At 36.0% G+C, this 21,600-nt stretch overlaps 1 protein-coding gene across 3 annotated transcripts in view; it reads left to right on the top strand.

Moving 5' to 3' along the window:
- The window catches only part of LOC147065272 (putative fatty acyl-CoA reductase CG5065), a 179,532-nt gene that overhangs the window by 1,364 nt on the left and 156,568 nt on the right, over positions 1–21,600 (top strand). The gene's annotated exons all lie outside the window — the stretch shown is intronic.

Here is a 21,600-nt window from a genome sequence, read left to right as displayed (position 1 = left end):
GGGTTTGACGCCGCGGATGGCAAAATAATTATGTATTTTTTGAAAATCTGTTTACGGTCCAGTGAAAAGTTAATGACTTGATCAAAAACGTAGCTAATAATCATTTCTAGTAAAAATGTGTGTTAATATAAAGTTCACTCCGCGGATCCCCGTATGATTAATTATGAGTGATAATAGTGGGCCATTTAGGTATCTTTTTGTATAATATTTTGTACGTTTGTGTACTATGGAAATAAGAAGAAACGGTAAAAATACAGCAGGCACTATACCGTGGAAAAAAATTGAAAATGAAGTTGCATATTATTTAAATGTAGAATTTAAATTTAACGTTGGTAATATATCTAGCTACTTATTACACACAAATTTATGCCACGTATAATTAATTATCAGTATGCATGAAAATATAATATTTCATGGATAATAAACATGTTTTGACTGGTTAATGACAGAAGTAAAATGCAGTAATGGCTGCTTACTGCATTTTACTTAGAGCTGTCATGAACTAGTCGAAATCGATTTAATTAATTCCAATCGCACCATTCTTGTGGTAATAGTCTTTTGAGATCTAAAAACAAGCCGAAACCGAACACAACCTACTGCAACCCGGAAATAAAGTAAACAGTTGTATAAGGTTTTGGTTTGACGTATAGTTTAGAAAATAATGGCTTCCACCACTGTTGTAGGTATTTACTTCCGTCATCGATAGGTCGAATCGAATCGTATTTATAAAATACAATTTGTGATTGTATTAAGGAGCGGTGATTTCCTTTGACGCAGATGACGCAATCGATTCGTCAGAAGATTTAAAAGGGGCCTCGAAACAATTAAAACTAGTCATAGAACTAAAATATAAATAAATACGTTTTTTTCTCACTTCTATTTTTCAATTGACTACACAATATACACAAAGCATAACAAAATCTCTACATTTTTGTACTTACACAAAAAATATCTGTCATCTTCAATAATAATTATTTTTATACACAGGATGTGATTTTATAGTTTATATTTAATTCTTTATCTGAGGTTGCTTCAGAATCAGCAGTGTCTTGAGCCTCCGCGTCCCTTAATCCACTTCAGCGGAGCAATCCTATACACAAGGCGGCTATCGACGGCAGTATATCATATTTGTGTATTGGGGCGGTTAATTGTTATAATAAGTTAACCGTCTTTACTGTGTGTAATCTTTCGCTATAATATAATATATTATATTATCTCAAGGCAAATTTAAGCGTACATCCGACTTTGGTGGTATCCCAAATAACATCGTGTTATTTTTAATTGTGCAAGGTTCCGTTATATACGGTACGCGAATAAAAACGAAACTACGTTCGACATAATCGCGCCTAAATGGTACTAAAGAATACTTGTCTTACAATGCTTACTTCCTGTATTCAATTTCGTTTGATACCCATAGGCCCTATCATTGGACAACATAACTGATATCAGTGATATGTATAGCTATTATAGGTACCTACAGCAGGTATGACCAATAGGTCGATTACAAAGTTAATGTTTGATCGATCGCAACAATTTCCCTAGTTTTTCATCCCTTTTTTGTCTGCTCGGTAATATAATAAAATTAATCTCTTGTTTAATAGATTAATAGATTTTACATACATTAAGAGTTTTTTTTTAAATTTAAAACTGCAACGATGAAATATTACGTCATTTAGTTATATAATTATTATTAATGCTTAAAAACATTAATTAAATAAAACATTAATTATTATTAATTAAAGGTCTTCAAAGAAAACCTTGATCACTCCCACAAAGCAGGTACCTACGGGCGAGCGCAAGTTTCATCACTTCTTGTGTGTTCGGTAATTTACCTAATCTCCTATTAACCGATTAATAGATTGTACATGTATTGAGAATTTAAAAAAAATATATAATTGATGATTACAAAATTTGTAATATCAATTATTATTAATGTCATACAAACGTCATCACAGAAATCCTTGAATGTTCACGTCTTCATATTTAGAAAAAAACATAATGATACACATATTGGTGAGAACCAGGGAACTCAGAAATAATAGGAACTGAAATACATAACGGGTAAGGAGTAGCAGGTAACCGATCTCGAGTAAGGAAGAATTCGGGATAAACTTAAACACGTGTCAAGAAATCGCCATACGCCGAATACTCATAACTGCTCGCGGTTTATGCATTGGCGCTCATTTAATATTGGTGTATTACACCAGTAGCGCACCCAGGGGGGGGGGCAGGGGGCCTTGGCCCCCCCCAAAATATGAAAATCATCAGAATGATTTTACATATTGAAATCATAAGCCAATAAACTATACCTTGGGCTTAGACAAACAACACGGCAAAAAATGATTTGTAATTCTCCGGCACCCTTTTTAGTAATATTTCTTAGATTTTAATTTCTAATACAAAAATTTCGAAACACTAATGTCAGGTTTTTTTAGAAACCCGTTCCCTAATGAAATTCTTGGTGTCCACCCGAATTCCGGAGTGGTATTCCGGTGGTGGTGGTGGTCATGGCTGGGGAGGGTTGACAGGGGTCTAGCCTGGGGGCCCGGGCTGTGGGGGGCCCGGCGTGTCGGGTTGACCAGATAAGTGAGATAAACACATTTCATAAATTAGCTTTAATAGTAAAAAAAAGTCGCCTGCGGCGCTATTATACTTCATGACTATGAACATTTTAATTTATATAAATGTCCAATATATTTTCTGATTATTATGTGTCGACAGCTCCATTATTAAAGTAGATGACCTACTGAAAATCGCCAATAATTCACTGTATAACTACCCTCAATTTGAACTAAAACACAATTTGAAAAACGTTAATGTAGTGTTTCACACTGCCTTTAATCTAAGCGGTGGATAGAGGGTCCGTCAAATACCCTAGCCCAGTGGTCGGCAAACTCATTAGTCAATAGAGCCAAATATCAACAGTACAACGATTGAGATTTCTTTTGAGAGCCAAATTTCTTAAACTTAAATTATATACGTAGGTAGTTTAGTTAAAGTCCTAATTAAATTATAGGTAGGTACACTGAATAAAACTGAATATCATACGTAATAATGATCTTATTTATTAATAAAAATTAAATTGTAAGTAAGGTATCCATAAAATTGAATCATGACAATGACTGACAAACTCAATGTGAATAATGGCCTTGCATCTCTTTGTAAAGTTTGGGTAAGTCAGGTTCGTATGTTGTTGATTTAATTTTAAACACGATTCCAGGTTCTCATCAATAAATCGATTTCTCAATTTACTCTTGATTTCCTCTCTTGGAAATCTTTTTACTAACCACAAAACTTGCAATATTAACATTGTTGAAAGATTTTATTCAGTACCTAATTAAATACAGAACTTTATTTTTCTTGACTCTTCTCCTCAGCTGCTTTCTTCCTTGCATCATCGACAGAATATTTAGCGCAAAATTACGAGTTTTTAGTTGTAGTATCTCTCTAAATTTGAATGCGTCAATTTTTTCCGACACATAAATACAGGTCTGGAAGCCATTTAAGTTTTGAATAAACGCGAAGTCTCGGTCTATTCAACATTGTATTTACGGTTATCCTCTTCCATTTTCTTTGCTTCTTCTTTGTAGCCATGTCAAATATGACAGAGAGCATCTGTGGCAGAGCTGCACTCAAGGGGCCAAAGAGCCGCAGTTTGCCGACCACTGCCCTAGCCTGAGGGCCCGTTTCAGGATGTGGGAGCCATGGTGTAGGTACACCGAGTGCAATAGACAAAAGACCGATAAACGAGATATAAGGCTGTGTTGTATTGAGTAGGTTGTGTATAATTGAAAGGCAATAATACTTTTTGTGTCCATTTTCAATTAATATGTTGGAACCTCAATATTAAAAAACCAAAAATCTGCAACATTCTGCAAAAAGAACGACTACACCCACTACGGTGGTGGTGTAAATCAAAAGAACATTTTTTTCGGTGGAATTCGGAATAAATATTGTATTGTTGTTTTAATTTAATAAAACGTAATTTTTTTTTAGTACTTATTCCACTTTTATTAAATAGATTAGGACCGGTTTCGTCCGCCTCAGAGGGACATTTTCAACTAGTTGAAAATGTCCCTATGTATATCGCCATGTATTGTGAAAATATGTAAAAATATTTATATGAAGAAGAAAAAGAGCCTATGGGACTAATTTACATTCTCCTCCTTGGGCCCCCCCCAATAATAATTCCTGGGTGCGCCACTGTATTACACACACTATTGCACGTTCATTATGCGCGTTTCATTTTCGTAGGACACTCACACATTCAAAACCCTGCATCAAAATGTAGTATATTGAATATTGCCTTTGTATTGAATCTGTTCTGTGGTGAAAACCCATACCAATGTGTGTTAATTAATTAGATTCTCTATGCTTGTTCTTCTAAATTTAATATATATCTAATATATTAACATATATTTATGGGTAATGAATGACACATACTGGTGAAAACCCATATAAACGAGATATTTGCTCGTTTAAATGCTCGTACTTTTAAAAAGCATAGGTACACAATCATATATAAACCTTAAGTTACAAATTAATGCGTTCTTTACTTATTTATCTCGCGACTACAATTACTTTTAAGCAAAAAGTGAGAAAAGTCGATAACACCAATAAGCGACTTGGCCATCCCTGCATCTATTCTATACACAACACTGCTATCGGCGGCTGTCGAGGGTAGTTTTGCATATTACAATAAGTTAGTTGTAATTGTTACGTGCTATGTATTAACAGCGCCTCTCTTGGCTCTGTTAACGTTTAGAGCGAGATAGACAGTTTATACGGCTAACTCAGTGTAACAATTATAATACCTCAATACATAAATATGATGAAATGATGATATTTATCACTTTAGCCGTCGATAGCCGCCTTGTGCATAGAATAGACCCACCAGTATTAATTTTGTCTGGCATACGTTCAATTTGATTTCTACAATTAAAAGTGTGAATTTCGGACCGTTTTTCACGATAGGTATAGACATAGAGTACTGTATCGGAAAAATATGATGCCTATTTAAATGATCAAGCACAGATTTTAAGTAGATTGTTAAGATTTTCGTTTATGACTGCCCATTAAATTGTAATTTTAATGATTTCATATTATTAACGTACTTACCACGGTAGGTACAACAAAAAAATATGCATTAAATTGCACAATGCGACATATTTTGTTAATTACAATATAATATAAACATATTTTTTATCGAACGTATATAATTTGAAAACACCTACTGCAAAAATCATTAGAAATAAATACAATGGCTGTAAAAAATAGTTATTTATAATTAATTTGTATTATTAGTTTTATCTTTTAAGCTTTCATTCAATATTGAAATAAATATACCTATTTATATTACCTACAATAGAGCAAGTTGTATAGTTTACATCATGGCCACCATATCCTGAAGCGGGCTCCCAGGCTAGGAACTTTGGCGCCCCCCCCCATCTATCGCTATGGATAAAGGTAGTGTAGCGCTCCACAGTAGCGTTTTCCAAATGGTGTACGCGGTAGAATTAATGTGTATATTTTTAGTGCTTTTTTTTTTTAAATATTTTAATACATCCATTTGAATTATGGAGTTGTCGAGTACCGATACACAAATAAAAATTGTATCGTATAAACACATAATTTTAAATAATACCATTAGTGAAGGTGGCGACTTTTTTTTACTGTTCGAGAGAATTTGTGATGTGTATTTTATATCACATATCTGGTCGACTCGCCACGCCGGGCCCTTCCTGAGCCCGGGCCCCCAGGCTATAGCCCTGTCAGCCCCCCCTTTGTGGGGGCAATGGTTTACATAGCAATCATCAGATCTCCAAGATTTCATGGGTTTCATCTTTTCGAGACAATGTTTCTGGCGAGGATGGCCTATTCGGTATTTTGATGAATAAGGCATAACGTAGAATTCTACAGCTTCGTTCAATGATAGTTATATTATAATGCATATTGTTACTCCAGTACTCTGCCGGTACCTGTGTCACAAGAATCGACCTTAAATTGTAGAGGAAAAGACAACTGAACTTCGCGGGCAGACGTGGACAATGTGCAAAAACAATAAATAATTTTTATACCTGTAACGGTGACGCGTTTGATTATTACAGGTAGTTTTAGGCCATCCTCCCACGGCGCAACTTATGTCCGTCGGAACTGAAACTAAAATTCCAGCCAGTATCTAGCTAATGTATTTCAATGGCGGCTCGCTGACGGCGAGACTGGAATCTCTCAGCTTCAAAACGGTCGCGAAGAGATGCGACATGCTAGTCGCGCGGTCTCTGAAGTTTCCAGTCACCGTAAAACAGTGGTACCAACATCATTAGATTTCGGTGAAAAATCATATTTTCTTACCAAAATTGGTTAAATATTAATTGGAAAATCAAAATAACCTTATGTAAACGCTGCAGCGCCCATGTTGTCAGTTTTTGTACAACACGGTTGATAGTTGAGTTTGACAGTTTGAGGTTATGTGATTATTATTTCAACTGGGTTTCAGTAGCGCCGTGTGCGAAGCATCACATTGGTCAGTTTATGAGCTCTTTCACAAACCAGTTCCATCAGATTTCAGTTGCGCCGTGGGAGGATGGCATTACTCTTCACAATGAATGCTTACAATAGAAACACATAGGTCATTTTCAATTTAAACGTAGGTAGTATCAGTAACGTCCCTAGTTAAAACGCCGCCCCTAGGCAGCGCCTGAAAGCCGCCTCATTTTTTATACAGTATTTTATCATCTTTTCATAAGTCCGATATCTAAGAAATGTGTAGTATGGATACATTACTAACAAAATATCAGACTAATTATTCGTAAATCTACACGTGTCATTTCTGGTCACCAAGGACATCGAATGGCAATGGCAGTAAGCTAGATATCGCGAACCCGATAGAACCAGTGAGCTAATTTTTTTAATGGAAAGATATTTTCGTTATTACTTAGTTAAGGTAGCTATTTCTATATATTCCAAATGATTCTCCTCGATTTGCCTCCCTCAGAGTAACTGCCGCCCTCAAGCGACGCTCAATCTGCCTACCCCCACGGCACGTCACTGGGTATTATTGAGTGACGTCTAGTAAAGCTGCAGTGACTGTAATATTTCATTGATGAAATTATGGACTTTCTGATGTTTCTTATTTTTAGTAGGAAAATTTCGTTTTAATCGTTGAATGTGTAAATTTTCCTTTATTTTTTGTCTGTTCAAGCTCAGCAACTTGAGCTTGTTGAACTCGACTTCTCTCAATAGAGCTTTCGTTTGGTATACATACCTACGTTCATTTTTGTCCATACCAGTTTATAATCAAAGATTTTCCAAGTTTCAAGCTAAGACATTTTAGTTGCCAAGTTTGCTATACTTATATGCTATGCCAATATCTAGGGTTACAGATGTTTTCACGGAATCGGTAAAAAAATAAAGTAAGATTATCAAAATAACTGACTAAAGTGAATTTTTCCGAATAAAAACGACCTGAAGAACACGATACTCAAATATAGCACTGTTTTGAGCTATGCTATACTATGCTATAATCTATACTTATGGTGACCACCCACCATAAGTATAGATTATTGCATATTTTTACTATTCACAATGAATAGGTACTTAGATTTATTACTGTATTTTATGATTAGTATTTCCATAATAAAATAAAGAACATTATTCAGATTTTTCTGCGCCATAAAACATTGTTTGATTCATCACTGTAAGATTTAAACATATTGTAAGGTTACATCTAGTCAATGACAGCGATGATTTCAGCGCTCGAATTGGAAAATATTTCGAACCAGTCGTGGGAGCGCACGATAATTTTCCGTACGTAGTATAGCTTGTTTTTTTTTTGTTCAATTGCAACAACAGTCTTTAACTTATGACATATCTATTGAAAATTGGGCAGATAAAATTCATTATTGCCGTCGGCAATACTGTCAAAATTTCTACGAAATATGTTGTCAGAATTTGTTCATTTCACACCGCCGCCCACAAGTGTTGTTACAGCTCAAATTAAGGGCCCTTATTCAGTGTATTATTAACTATTTTTTTCTATTTCTAATACATCTACTTTCATCATAGTGTTGTCGAGTATCAATACGCAATAATCAAAAATTACATCATTCAACTATATAATTTAAAAATAACAAAATGTTAATAGTCATGAAGTATAATAGCACCGCAGGCGACTTTTTAAAACTATTAAAGAAAATTTGTGATGTGTGTTTATCTTACTTATCCGATTAATCATCCACGCCGGGTCCCCAGGCTAAAGCCCTGTCAGCCCCTCCCTTATGGGGGCCATGAGTGCATGGTCTACGTAACCCCACGAGATGTCAGTTATTTATGGTAATATGAAAAAGATGTCTTATCTACAATCTTTTACTTAATTAATGTAATAATCTCCAATAGTATATCTACATATTCCGAAGATGTTTGAAGAAGACGTGAATTTATATTTTTTCCTAATAATTCACAAACCGGACCGCAAATGTTTTTTTCTTGGGACGGGGCGATAGAATTTCACGATCCGGAATCGCGAACCGGTCCTCTCCGGTCCATTATCAATATATAATTAATAATTATCAATATATCAAACCTTGATATTTTTTCAATATGATTAATGTTAGTTTGTAATTGCATTGCTTTATAGACATAATATGTGGTATTCTTTGGTTCGGCGGAGGATAGGTATTGTAGATACGGTGATACGGTAGAAGTTGGTGTTCGTGATGATGGAGGAGACGAGATTTTATCTACTGTTTCAAATAACTACAATGGTACAATCGATGCAACATAATAAATATAAAGGCAGTTCGGTGCGATGTGTCTTTAGCGGGAAACTCGTAATCGAGTGAGATGTCCAATCGATTCTGACCCGCTATTAATATATATTTACACTACTGCCATTACGAAATCATAATTTATATAATATTATTATATAAAGGTACTGACTGATTTTACGTGAAAAATGAATATTTAATAAATCATACTATTATAATTGAGATCTGGGAATCAGATGATAGCCATACATAATATTACAATAATTCTTAAAGTAAAACTTGAATTCTGACAAAACATTACAATATGACATAATATCCGATACCCGCTAGCGTTTTAAATTCTTATTTAACTCATACAAATGTACTTAAGCATGCATCAAAAATACGGTAAGGGGATCCCATATTTATATACACGGAAGGGGAGGACTTTGCGTGATTCGCATAGGGACTAATATACTAAAGACCTGGTGAAAAATTATCCACTTCATCGTCATTATCAGCCAGAGCTAATTTTTTTTAAATTCTTTTTCCTGACCATATCCGATCCTTATAGGATCATGTGGGCCTCCATAGGGTGGAGGTTTGTATTAACAAATTTTGTTTTTACGAGAAATGGATGTCAGCCACTTGCTCAACCTATTAGGTCCATACTCTGACTCATACACAAATTGAAAAATAATAAATGTGTACTTGCCAGACCCAGGATTCGAACCTGGGACCGGCCATCGTGAGTGAAAGATCGTGAGTGGGCTAATCCACAGCAAGACGAAAATATCTACTTTCCCTCTTCTTGGTCCCTAGTTTTTGCTGTCACGTAAATCTAACAAACTTGATGAATTCATCGATACAGCAGCTTTTAGACTGGTCCTGTGGATGTTTAGTACCTATTGGGTACTACTATATGACTAGGGTTATCCATTCGCCTATCCGGCCTGTTGTAATTTCATCAGATTGGCGATCTACTCTTGCTTGTTTTTTATCTCTTGGTTTTATTCGTGGTCTTCTTTCAGCGTTATGCTCAACATGGATCATTTCGCTACACGTGTCGTAAAACATGGACATACTTTGTACGCCTGAATATTTTTTAAAGTGACGTCTTATTGTGTATATAAGCTTGAAGTCTACAACGAATTTGCGCTATCTACCAATCTTCACGTATGCATAAGTAAACCATGTCTTCGTTATGACATATAATATTCCTCCCTTGCGTGGTTTTTGCGTGAGGGTCAAATATTTCTAGCTACGCCAATGGTGTATGGCAATTAGGTTCAATATAATCCAATAAATCATATTATTGTAATTTGTAGTTGCGAATTTAATATTTTTTATCAGAATCTTTGTGAAGGTATAACATGTCGTATTTTTAATATCAACAAAAGGGCAATCGATCAGAGAGAGAGCAAGACAGCACACGCTCGTCAAGCGAATCGACCGACCCCATCGAAAAACAACATCAATTAGTTTTATTAATTGATACGCATTCAAGATAGGCTGCTTCCTTTCATTTATGATAAACGTTTAATATACCTATAGAGGGAAACAATTACTTAGCCGATTAATAAATTGCTCTTAATCCGGCTCTGCGGTCGAATGCTAGATAGGATAAGCTAAATCCGTATTTAATCTTCTTGACGTTGTTTTGCTTACTGGTTGAGATGCTAGTCACCATGCATTCATGTTTTTACTGGTATTCAACTATTATAATTCGTCCTATAGCGTCGTGGATCCCATGTTCGAATCCTGGGTCTGGCAAGTACACATATTGTTTTTCAATTTGTGTATGAGTCAGAATATGGACCTAATAGGTTGAGCAAGTGGCTGACATCCATTTCTCGTAAAAATAAAATCTGTTAATACTCCACTCTGTGGCGGCCCATGTGATCCTATTAGGATCGGACATGGTCGGAATGAATGAATGAATTCCAAAGACGTTGACGAACACCTTCCCTCAGTCAGTGGCCTAACACGATAAAATCGAAACGAAAAATCGAAACTCCCACGAAATTTTGAGAATTCTCATTTCTCGAGAAATTATCAATTATAATTTAACAATAAAACAAAGGAACAGAAAAAGAAAGCGGTCGACTGGAACTGGAATTTAAAAAAAAATTGCATTAGTAAAACCAAGAAAAACCCTCGACTTTGAACAAGAACAGAATTTCTTAAATATATCCGGCGAAAAAAAAATGGAATGAAAAGTCCAACTTCAAGAAGGCTGTCATCTATTATCCATTATCAAGACTGGTGGTGATTTACCACACTCATCACTTTCAACTCCTGACTCCTCTATTTCGGCAGAGTTTCAGTACACGGGTAGAGGACAATTTATGTCATTAAAGATAAATGACGGCAGAGCAAGTCAAGATTATTTTTATTTTCTAACTCTTTCTTTAATAAATAAGGTGCATGGTTGCTACATCAGTCCCGTGCAGCATCGCTTTGCGACAAGGAAGTGTGGCACTACAACCTTTTCATTCTGTCACGTTTATAGCGTCATGGAAGGCGGCCGTGCACAAACCATGGCTGCATATACACAGCGGAAGAGATGGGGCAACTCAAATCTCCCGTTGTCATTTCTCAACATTAACACATTTATTATAGCTGCGCAAGGAATACGCACCTTTTCAGAAGTTTGGTATGCTATAATAATTGTTTAACTGCTGTGAACTGTTTCGAGGCCCCCTTTTAAATATTCTTACCAATTACGTACGTAAGTCAAAACATGGGTAAAAGACGAAAGAGAAATAAAAGTAATCAGAAAATAAAATCACATAGAAGGCCATAGTTGAATCGGCAAGGCATCAATTCACGCAACCGCTTCCGGTTCGACCTATTCAATGACGTCCCTAAACAAAATGCCGCCCCTAGGCAGCGCCAAAATGCCACCCCATTCTAAATCTAATTTAAATGCCATCTCTGCTTCAATAGACAATATATTGCGATTCCACGGTTCCCGATACATTTAAAAATACACCTGACGACCTTCAAAACTCGCGAGTGACTGGCAAAAATATTTGAATAAATTTTAAATTAGTTAAGTATGTTCCTACCTATAATTCGAAAATCTGCACGTGCATCTGGTCATCAAGGATGTGACCTCCAAAGACAACGGAAGTAAACTAGACATCGCAAACCCGACAAAAAATACAGTCCAGGAAAGATATTTTTGTTATTACTAAGTTTAGGTAGCTATTTCTCTATATGTATACCAAAAGATTCTCCTCGATTTGCCGCCCTTCGAGTTACTGCCGCCCCCAAGCGACGCTCAATCTGCCTACCCCCACGTGACGTCACTGGTTGTAGGTACTTAACGTTAAGGAGATCTTTAGTTACTTACGACGCTACGCCAATAAATAGAGGCGAAATTAAGAAACGTGAGTAATAACTGTCACAATAATCAGGTGTATCGTACACAGAATTCGGGAAAGTGTATTTCGTTTGAATTTAAATTGTAGTTATTTTATCTTTGGTGTGAAAATGCTACATTGATTGAATCATGTGTACGAAACGATTTAGTGTTTTGACAAAATGCGTCTCTCAAGTTTGCCACTATTTGGTGCCGGTATCAGTAATTATGGCATTTAGCGGCGACGTCTCTGCATGATTTTAAATTATCGATTTAACTACACTTCTGTTCAGGGGGGTCAAATTTGGGAAATGTGAATAGGTACGTATCATTTTCAGTGGGAACATGTTTTTCAACATTATGACTACCCGGCGTTTCTGTTGATAACTAAAAAATGAGTTTATTAAGGTTCAAATAGACTATATGACGATCGGGCACATATATGCTAAGAGCGTTTTAGTATCTATGATCAAATCTATGCCATTCCAACATTTATACATACATATTGTATGACAGCTATGACATCGTATTTACACTCTGTGACACCCTATGACACAGGACGCCAACATAAGAAACTGGTTTTTCGACATATATATGACCAATCGTCATAGAGTGTATTTGAAGCATTAAATTCAATTAATATTTTAATTATTACACACTTGGAACAGCAACATATTTTTTTATGGCTGAGGTTTTCATGTTACCACAGAATTATTTTACGATTGTGCGACTTTGCTATTTTTATTACCACGTTTTTATTAGCTCGTATTCTTGTTTGTCCGGTACAAATTTTTTCTTGTTTGTCCAAGATTTGTATTGGACGATTGAAGATTTTTAACTAACTTCCCGACTAGTTAGACATTTGAAACTTTTAGAATATATCAGAACACGACGACAATGCATTCTTTTAATACTTTTAGCCATCTTTAAGCAGAATTGAATTCATTTTCAGTTAATTCTGTTTTGTATGGAAAGTTATTTCGGAAAAAAATCGTAAAAAGTAAAACACTACTATTGGTTGCTAAGGGGGTCCTAGCAACTAAATTATTGATATATACGTGCGTCACTATGGAAATCAATATGATATGTCAAAATGACATTTCGGTATTCTATATTAATTCAGTATTTCTATCAAGTACGAAAAAAAGTATTTATTAAAACATAGAATTGTCAAGTTTATATGATTCTACAGAAAATTTATAAAGTGGTATATAAAAAGTTCTTTTTATCTTGTAATCATTTACTTTAATAGACATATTTTGCTCGCATATATTGTTATGAGCGATGACCATATAGCACCAGGCAATATTATTTAGGTATTCAGTGGCGATGGGTGGAGGTAGTCTGTTAAGATCCAACATACATAGTGCACTCTGAAATTTGAAATTGTTTTCATTAAACTAAGAATACAATTTGTGGATGTTATTGGTTAGTTTTTAAAACTCAATTAAACCCTGGCTAAGTCAAACCATAATAGTTTAGGTATGCTATTGGCGATATAATAAAAATAGTGCACACTTTTCAGTCATACCTATTTCTATTTGTTGAATTAGGAATACCTACATAATACAGATGGTGTTGGTTAGTTTTTAAAATTCATTTTAAGCCTTGCCTAAACCAAACCATAATCGATAAAAGTATAGTTAAACGAATATTTTTTGACTACTATCTCCTATGTCTTGGATTAGGCAGGGTTTAATTGAAATTAAAAAAAAAACTAATAAAGACTATCTACAAACTGCAACCTTTGTTCAATGAAAACAAATACATTTGACTGACAAAGTTTATTGTGCACTATTTATGTCAGATCTAAATACCCTATTTCTACCCAACGCCACTGAGGTATTATACCATAGTACGAGTACCTACCAGTAGCGAAGGGTGGTGGCTGGTGGTAGGCTAATAAGATCCACCATAAATAGTGCACATTAAACTTTGTTAGCCATACGTATTTGTTTTTATTGAACCAATACTACAATTTACAACTGGTGTTGGTTAGTTTTTAAAAATCAATTAAACCCTGCGAAACCAAGCCATAATCGTTTTGGTATACTTTGGGTGATACGATAAAATTATGCACATTTTTTCATTCATTCTTATTTGTTTTCGTTGGATTTAGTATACACATTACACATATTGTTGGTTCATTTTTTTAAAATTCATTAAGCCCTGTCTAAATAAATAACCATAATACCTATAATAGATAGTAGACAACCTATAATAGATAGTAGACAACCTATAATAGATAATAAATATTATTCTATCTATAAAATATCCAAACTTATGTGTGATTTAATTGCATAATTTTAGATATTTTAAAGATAGACGAGTATTTTTCGACTATTAATTATAATGGCTTGGTTTCGCAGGGGTTTGGGTCGAAATCCCGTAGGCCGAAATCCCGAATGGCCGAAACCCCGAAAGCCTAAATCCCGAAAGCCGAAATCCCGAACGCTAAAATCCCGAATGGCCGGAATCCCGAAGGCCGAAATCCCGAAAAAAGCCCGTTTTTTTCTGGAAATATAAAAAAAACGAAAAATAATAAAATACAAACACCAATAAATGCGCAATCTTCAAAACCCATTTTCCGCAAAAAATTGGCCTTTGTCTCTCATATAAAAATTGCGCAATTCAAGATTGCGCAATTTTTTTTATTTTTCGGGATTTCGGCCTTCGGGATTCCGGCCATTCGGGATTTCAGCGTTCGGGATTTCGGTATTCGGGATTTCAGCTTTTGGGATTTAGGCCTTCGGGATTTCGCCCATTCGGGATTTCAGCATTCGGGATTTCGGCCTTCGGGATTCCGGCCTTCGGGATTTCGTCCGGCAACCGTTTCGCAGAGCTTAACTGATTTTTTTTATAAACTAACCAATACCATCTGTAAATAAATTGTAGTCTTAGTTCAATAAAAAGAAATACGTACGACTAACAAAGTTTAATGTGCACTATTTATGTCGGATCTTAACAGTCTACCTCCACCCTTCGCCACTGGCACCTACCCACCCCATATATGTAATTATAATAACATAAGCTTACATGCCATAGAACACAGCCAAACCTTTTTGCACTTATTGACGTAATGTTTTGTAGTTATCTATAAGTAGGTACTTATTTCAAGTTTTTTTTACGGAAATCCGAAAAAATGTCACGCATACAGGTAAATTTGTGACGTAGTACATACCTGAGGAGACGCCGCCGTCTAATGAATGTGTCGTTGTATCCATATTAATGTTTTTCTTTTTAGTTTTATTTTACAAGTCGTCATAAAAATAATATAATTCGCGGAATTTTCTATGTTTTATTGTCATTACAATCAATATGCTTGGCGTAATACAGTTTTTCTCGAAACTAAATGAGCCAAAAAAGATAATCGGTCTGCAGATAATTTTCTTTTGACGACTTTTTGGGCGAAAATATATTTTCCTACTTTGGACTTAGATCACACATTTAATTCTTAAATGAGAATTTAAAATAAGACGATTAAACATTCATTCATTTGGTTTTTTTTTTGTAGATGTACATTTTGAAATAATGATTGGACATGGATAGTGTTTTTCACATTTTTTCACCAGGCTTCAGAAAGGTGTTTGTTATACCATCATAAATCCTCAGGTGTCCGAATTTAGAACTAAGCTTTTCTCAGTATAAAAAGTATGAAATGGTATGTCAAATGTTAGCATGTGGCTCCCTCACTCAGCGGACAACTAATATTACAGTAATATTGGAATTATTAAAGCTCACCTTCGTCTAAAGGCCGGTTCGGATTATTCAAGTAGTTTAGTCGAGTGTCGAGTGATTTAGTAACTGAAAAGTGTCGGAACACAGTACATTAGTGGGTGACGTGGCCAAATGAACAGAGCACAATGTAACAAAGCAAAAATAAATAATTAACTATTTTTTTATTCAACGAATAATTCACAAGATTTAAAAATATATCATTCTTTTTTTTAAACATACATAATTTAAAAAAAAACACTTCTGAGAAATATATAAGTAACCAATAGAAAATTTTTTTTTTCATAAAAATACGACACCCAGCAGGATTCAAACCTGCGTGATGAACCTGATTCGAAGTGTTTTCAAATTATGTATGTTCAAAAAATAAATAAGTTAATAACTTCATTTATAATGGCTATATTAGAAGAATTGGATGAAGAAATTCTACGACAACTAATGAACTTGACTAAAGATAACGTGTTTAGATTTGTCTCGTGGCTTGTTTAGTATTTAGTGAGAGGTGGTGGGGGTTGCTACTCGACCGAAAAATTAGAACAAAATGGATTGACTCGACTAAATGATTTTACTAAATTACCTACTCGACTAAATTTGTCTGTTCGTACACGTTTAGTTACTAAATATCTCGCCACCCGACAAAATTACTCGATTAATCCGAACCAGCCTTAAGGGAGGGGCCAGAAAACTTTTGTGGGTATTAATCACCCCACAATATATTTGTTTCCAGCGATATTACTACCCCTTCGACTTGAAACTCAGAATTTTAAAAAGTCATAAAAATATAGTTATCTCAATTCGTACGTTTTAGCAGTTCACTTATTATTATTATTATTGCTTCTGAAGCCTTGGTAATATTGGTATACCTATATTATTCATATTTGATATGGTTTTCACACAGATTGGTATGCGGTTGCCTTCACCTACGTTTGCAATTAAGTTATAAAGTTTTAGTTAAAAAAATGAGAATCCAACAAATTGTTTATGCAACAAATTAAGTATAGTTTATAAAGTTCGTTTTATTGCATTCATGTATCTATTTCGTGTATTTTGGTTTGGAGTCCCCATTGCGATTCTTAGCATGTCATAAGCCGTCACCAAGGAACACAAAAATATTGAGAAGTGAGTGAGTGAGAAAGAACTGCAAAACCGACTGGAGATATTATGTATTATAATAAATGCTTTATATTTTGTAGTCAGCCATTCAGTTTTATTTTATCCACAAATAAGATATTAGCCCTTTTCCGTCCATGGAACTCTTGTCATGCACCTTTACGTATTTATATCTTATCTGTTATATGGTCGACGCGGATGAAAGGCGTCACCAAGGCTGTCTATAGTCAGGCCAGGACACTAAATATTAAGTTCTGAAGGTAGTGCTAATTATTACCTCATAATGCAATGTGGTAACCTATTGCATTTATTCGTTAATATTCATTAACGTATGTATTACCATTTTTTTTAATATGATTTTTTTTACAAACTGTTTACCATATATTGCGTTTGGAGTATAAGCAATACCTGGCACTTCGATCGAAAATATTCACAGTATCACGCCTGAATATTGTAAGCCTTGTGCGTCGCTCATAGCCCTCACAAGGGGGGCACTGAGAGGGCTCTAGCCTGTGGGCCCGGGCTAATGAGGGGCCCGGCGTGGCAAGTCGACCAAATAAGTGAGATAAAGACACATCAAAAATCTGCTCTAATAGTAAAAATGTCATCTATTTTCCTTATATTTTTAAATAGCTATGTGGTTGTGCAGTGAAATTTTTAATTGTGGCATTATCTAGTCATTGATAGCACCATAATTCAAGTGGATGTAAGTATTAAGAATGCACCCTTAATTTTATCGTGAACCCCATTTGGAAAACGCTACTGTAGAGCGTCACACAGCCTTTAACCTTGGCGATAGGTAGGGGGACCGACAAAGATCCTAGCATTGGGGCCCGCTTCAGGATGTGGGTCCCTTAGCGTCGCTTACTCGATGGTACATACAACCAAACGGTGGATGCTTTTTTTGTTAAACACCACAACAGTCCGTGAAACGCAATTACAGTGGCAAAACTTTAGGCTTGAGTAATTTACATATTAGATTATGTAAGTATTCTTTGACCTCGCCGGGATCGAACCCGGAGCTCCCTGATGAAAGGCCAGGGCCTTACGCACTGCACCACGAGTCTATCAATACCTACTTCTTTCAGATATGATAACGGTGTAATGCAGAGACCGCTCCTGCTACTCCACAGCGCTTGGCCGCTTGACCAATCTAAAACTTTATTGCCTACCTCTTGATTTTGTTTGAACGTGTTCAACGGCGCAGAGCCGAGATGAGTGTAGTAGGTTATATAAGGGGTAATATGTGCCGCAGTGGATGACAGACTTGGTTGAATAGTGATGGTTGTAATCTGCAACGTTGCTGTCATGTCACCTGCCACCGCTGGCAACGGCTTGGCGCGGCGTGTTGGTCGATCGATATCAGTTCGCCCATTCACACGTTGCTACCCATCCCATCTCATTCAATTATCGTGCGCCTAAACCTCGCTGCTATCGGTTTTCCGACGAGGAAACGCGACCGCACCATCGGACTCCAAAGCACCTTCGCAGTGATTAGACATCCAATGCTCAATTCCAGAGTATGTCTTTATTCTAACATAATAGCGCCTGCCCATGTGCATGGATTTACTGGCAGCAATTAATACACTCGCTGCTGACTAGTTAATTACTTTTTGATTACCACATTTAAATATCATGTTAATTAAATCTAATGGTCAACTACTGCAAACACGCTAGTCGCGTTGTTAGCACTAAATGAGTAAAGTGTATTTTAAACTATCGTGACCAGTGACATCCGTAGAAAAAATGCCGCCCCTAGGCAGCGCTAGAACGCCGGCCCATTTTTTTTATACAGTATTTTTTATCACCATTTCATGACTCCAATGTCTGAGAAAGGTGTTGTATGGATACATTACTAACAAAATATTTGCCACTAAATCTAATTGAAATGCCATATTTACTTCAATGGACAATATTCCGAGTCCACGGTTTCAGATACGTTTAAAAATACTACACCTGACAACTTTCAAAACTCGCGAGTGACTGGCAAACATATTTGGATAAATTAATTAGGTAAGTATGTACCTACCTATAATTCAAATATAAATCGCAAATCTGCACGTGCCATTGCTGGTCATCAAGAACGTGACGTCCAGGACAACGGAAGTAAACTAGACATTGCGAGCCCGACAAAAAAATACAGTCTTGTTAAACCTATTATGTTAATTATCTAATACATTTTGTTTCCAACCAGTGAGCTGATTTTTTTAATGGAAAGATATTTCCGTTATTACTAAGTTTAGGTATCTTTTTCTATATATACCTAATGATTCTCCTCGATTTGCCGCCTTTCGAGTAACTGCCTTCCCCAAATGACGCTTAATCGGCCTACCCCCACGGGACGTCACTGATCGTGACAATAACTGTTTACACGTAAAAGTGCTGACTGCCTCTCCAATCTCTTTCTTCTCAATTCATTCTTCATTCTTCTTCAAGCGATGTTGTCATTTTATGGTACTATTTGAGAGGTCGTAAAAATCGCTTAAGGTGATTCATCACTGAAATGGCAAATACTTTTTAACCATAGCCGCGACGAAATTTTGCACTCGCTCCCATTCGGAGAGAGAATGTAAAGCTAGAAACACGTCATTTTGCTTCGTGATGGCTACGGCCGTAATTATTCTTAAATCGTGTAAAGATGACTTAAAACGTTACCCATTTACTTTAAAAAGAAAACATGTCAATGAATATATTATTATTGTTACTGATAAAACAATAAACAGAACATGAAATGGACACATGTTGGATTTATAAGACAAATTATATTTGGTTTGACATGCCTCATTTGCACCCGCGACCCGCTATCCGCGCATCGCCTAGCGACGATCTTTTTAGACCGTGTCTCAACTGAGGTATGGCCTTAACTTCAAAATCAGTCTCTCTGCGGTTTAGTTCGTTTTTTTGCCGGCCGGTTCACAACTATCGTTCTACTGCGCAGGCGCAGATCGAAAAAATCCCAATTATCACAAGACAATTCTAAAGCTTCCGAACTTTTTTGATGTATGCATGTAATCTTGCAACTGCGGGATAATACATGTTTACACGTACATTTTCTTGTTATGGCCACGATAATACGTACTGTCAGCAGTACCTAAATACATGCACGTGTAAACGGGGTATATTATAGAATTCAACATAGCAAAACCTCGGTATTCTTGGCTTTCCGACTAGGACAGTCCAAGGTCATCTTAGGGACATGTAAGTTCTATTAATTTGTATTGTGGATACTTTCTAATAATAGCAGCGCTCGAAATGGAAAAGTTTACGAACCGGAGCGCTCGAAAATTTTCTGAAGATATTTACATAGTTATCAAATTTTATGTGTACTTCATAAAAATAAATGTGTTACATCTTCTATTATATGGTCCATCTAGCTCAGACGGTCAAAATACTTTTTTCCACGAGACGGAGCGATAATTTTATCGATGTCACGAACCGGAACGGCGCTCCGGTGCGCTCCGGTCCATTTCGAGCCCTCTAATAATTATAACTAAACATATACGTTCAGATAGAGGTAGGTACTTACTTATTTACAGTGAATAAATTTTCAAGGTAAAGGTTGACAAAATAGTTAACCTGCGACCTTCGTTTTTGATGATATTCGAATGTGTGCCACAAAAGCTTTGTTCTTCTCGCAAAGTGAGTAATGATTTTTAAAGAAACAACTTCGCAATATTGTAAGTACTATTTTGTTAGGTAGGTAATGATCTTTTGAAACACATTCACAGAAATAATAAAAATTACATTATTATATTCGTTCTCAATACTATATGAGTAATCGTCATCAGCCAGGGTCGATCTACTGCTATACAGGCTTCCAATAGCTCGCTCTAGCCCTGGTTGTTCGCTACTACGACGTGCCTGCTTCCGCCGAGCTCGATCAGGTTGTGACCAATGACATTAATATGGACGAAGCATCTGGAAAAAAAATGACACTCACTTTTTTTGTCGGGTCTGCCGAATGGCATAATCTGTTCTAACGCCATTACTATAAAGGTTATATTGCTATAAATTCCCGAAACTTTTTGTCGGGTCTGCCGAATGGTTCGGATCGAACAGGTTCGCTCAAACGAACATTGATACTAGAAACACTGTTCTAATGCCGTTACAATAAAGGTGATATTGCTATAAATTCCCGATGCGTGATATCGCATAATGGATATTGCGTGACGTCTACCTATGCACGTGGGAATGTCACTATGGGCGAATTTACTTGCTAGCTACTGTACTGAGTGCGTGGTCCATTAATAGTGTCATTGGTTGTGACCCATTCGCATGCAATATTTACGGCCCGTTGCCATTATTTATCATCTTGACGTCTTCTATCCCATAGTGTATTTTTGTATGCCTGCTTATCCATTGGTTTGTTTTTTGGATTTTTGCGTTATGCCAAATGCGCTCGTTTTCATTGCACGTTGTGCTATTCTAAGGTTTTGGATTTCGCTTACATTCAAGGTCTATGTTTCACATGCATACTTTGGCAATGGTAGCGCACATTGGTTGAATACTACTTTAGCTATAATGAAAGGCAGTTATGTCCATAGACAAAGTTGCGCCCTTGGGCAGACTTAAAATCTCTCTTCTTGGTCGTACACTCATGGCTAAGGATCGTGACCCCATTTGAATTTCGTCATCCTTTGAGCG

Source organism: Rhyacophila brunnea, unplaced genomic scaffold (genome assembly GCF_057557595.1).
Source record: "Rhyacophila brunnea isolate RB1 unplaced genomic scaffold, BYU_Rbru_1.0 scaffold_6, whole genome shotgun sequence".
NCBI lineage: Eukaryota > Metazoa > Arthropoda > Insecta > Trichoptera > Rhyacophilidae > Rhyacophila > Rhyacophila brunnea.
The sequence above is the reverse complement of the archived record's forward strand: the minus strand, read 5'-3'. Positions and strand labels throughout refer to the sequence as shown.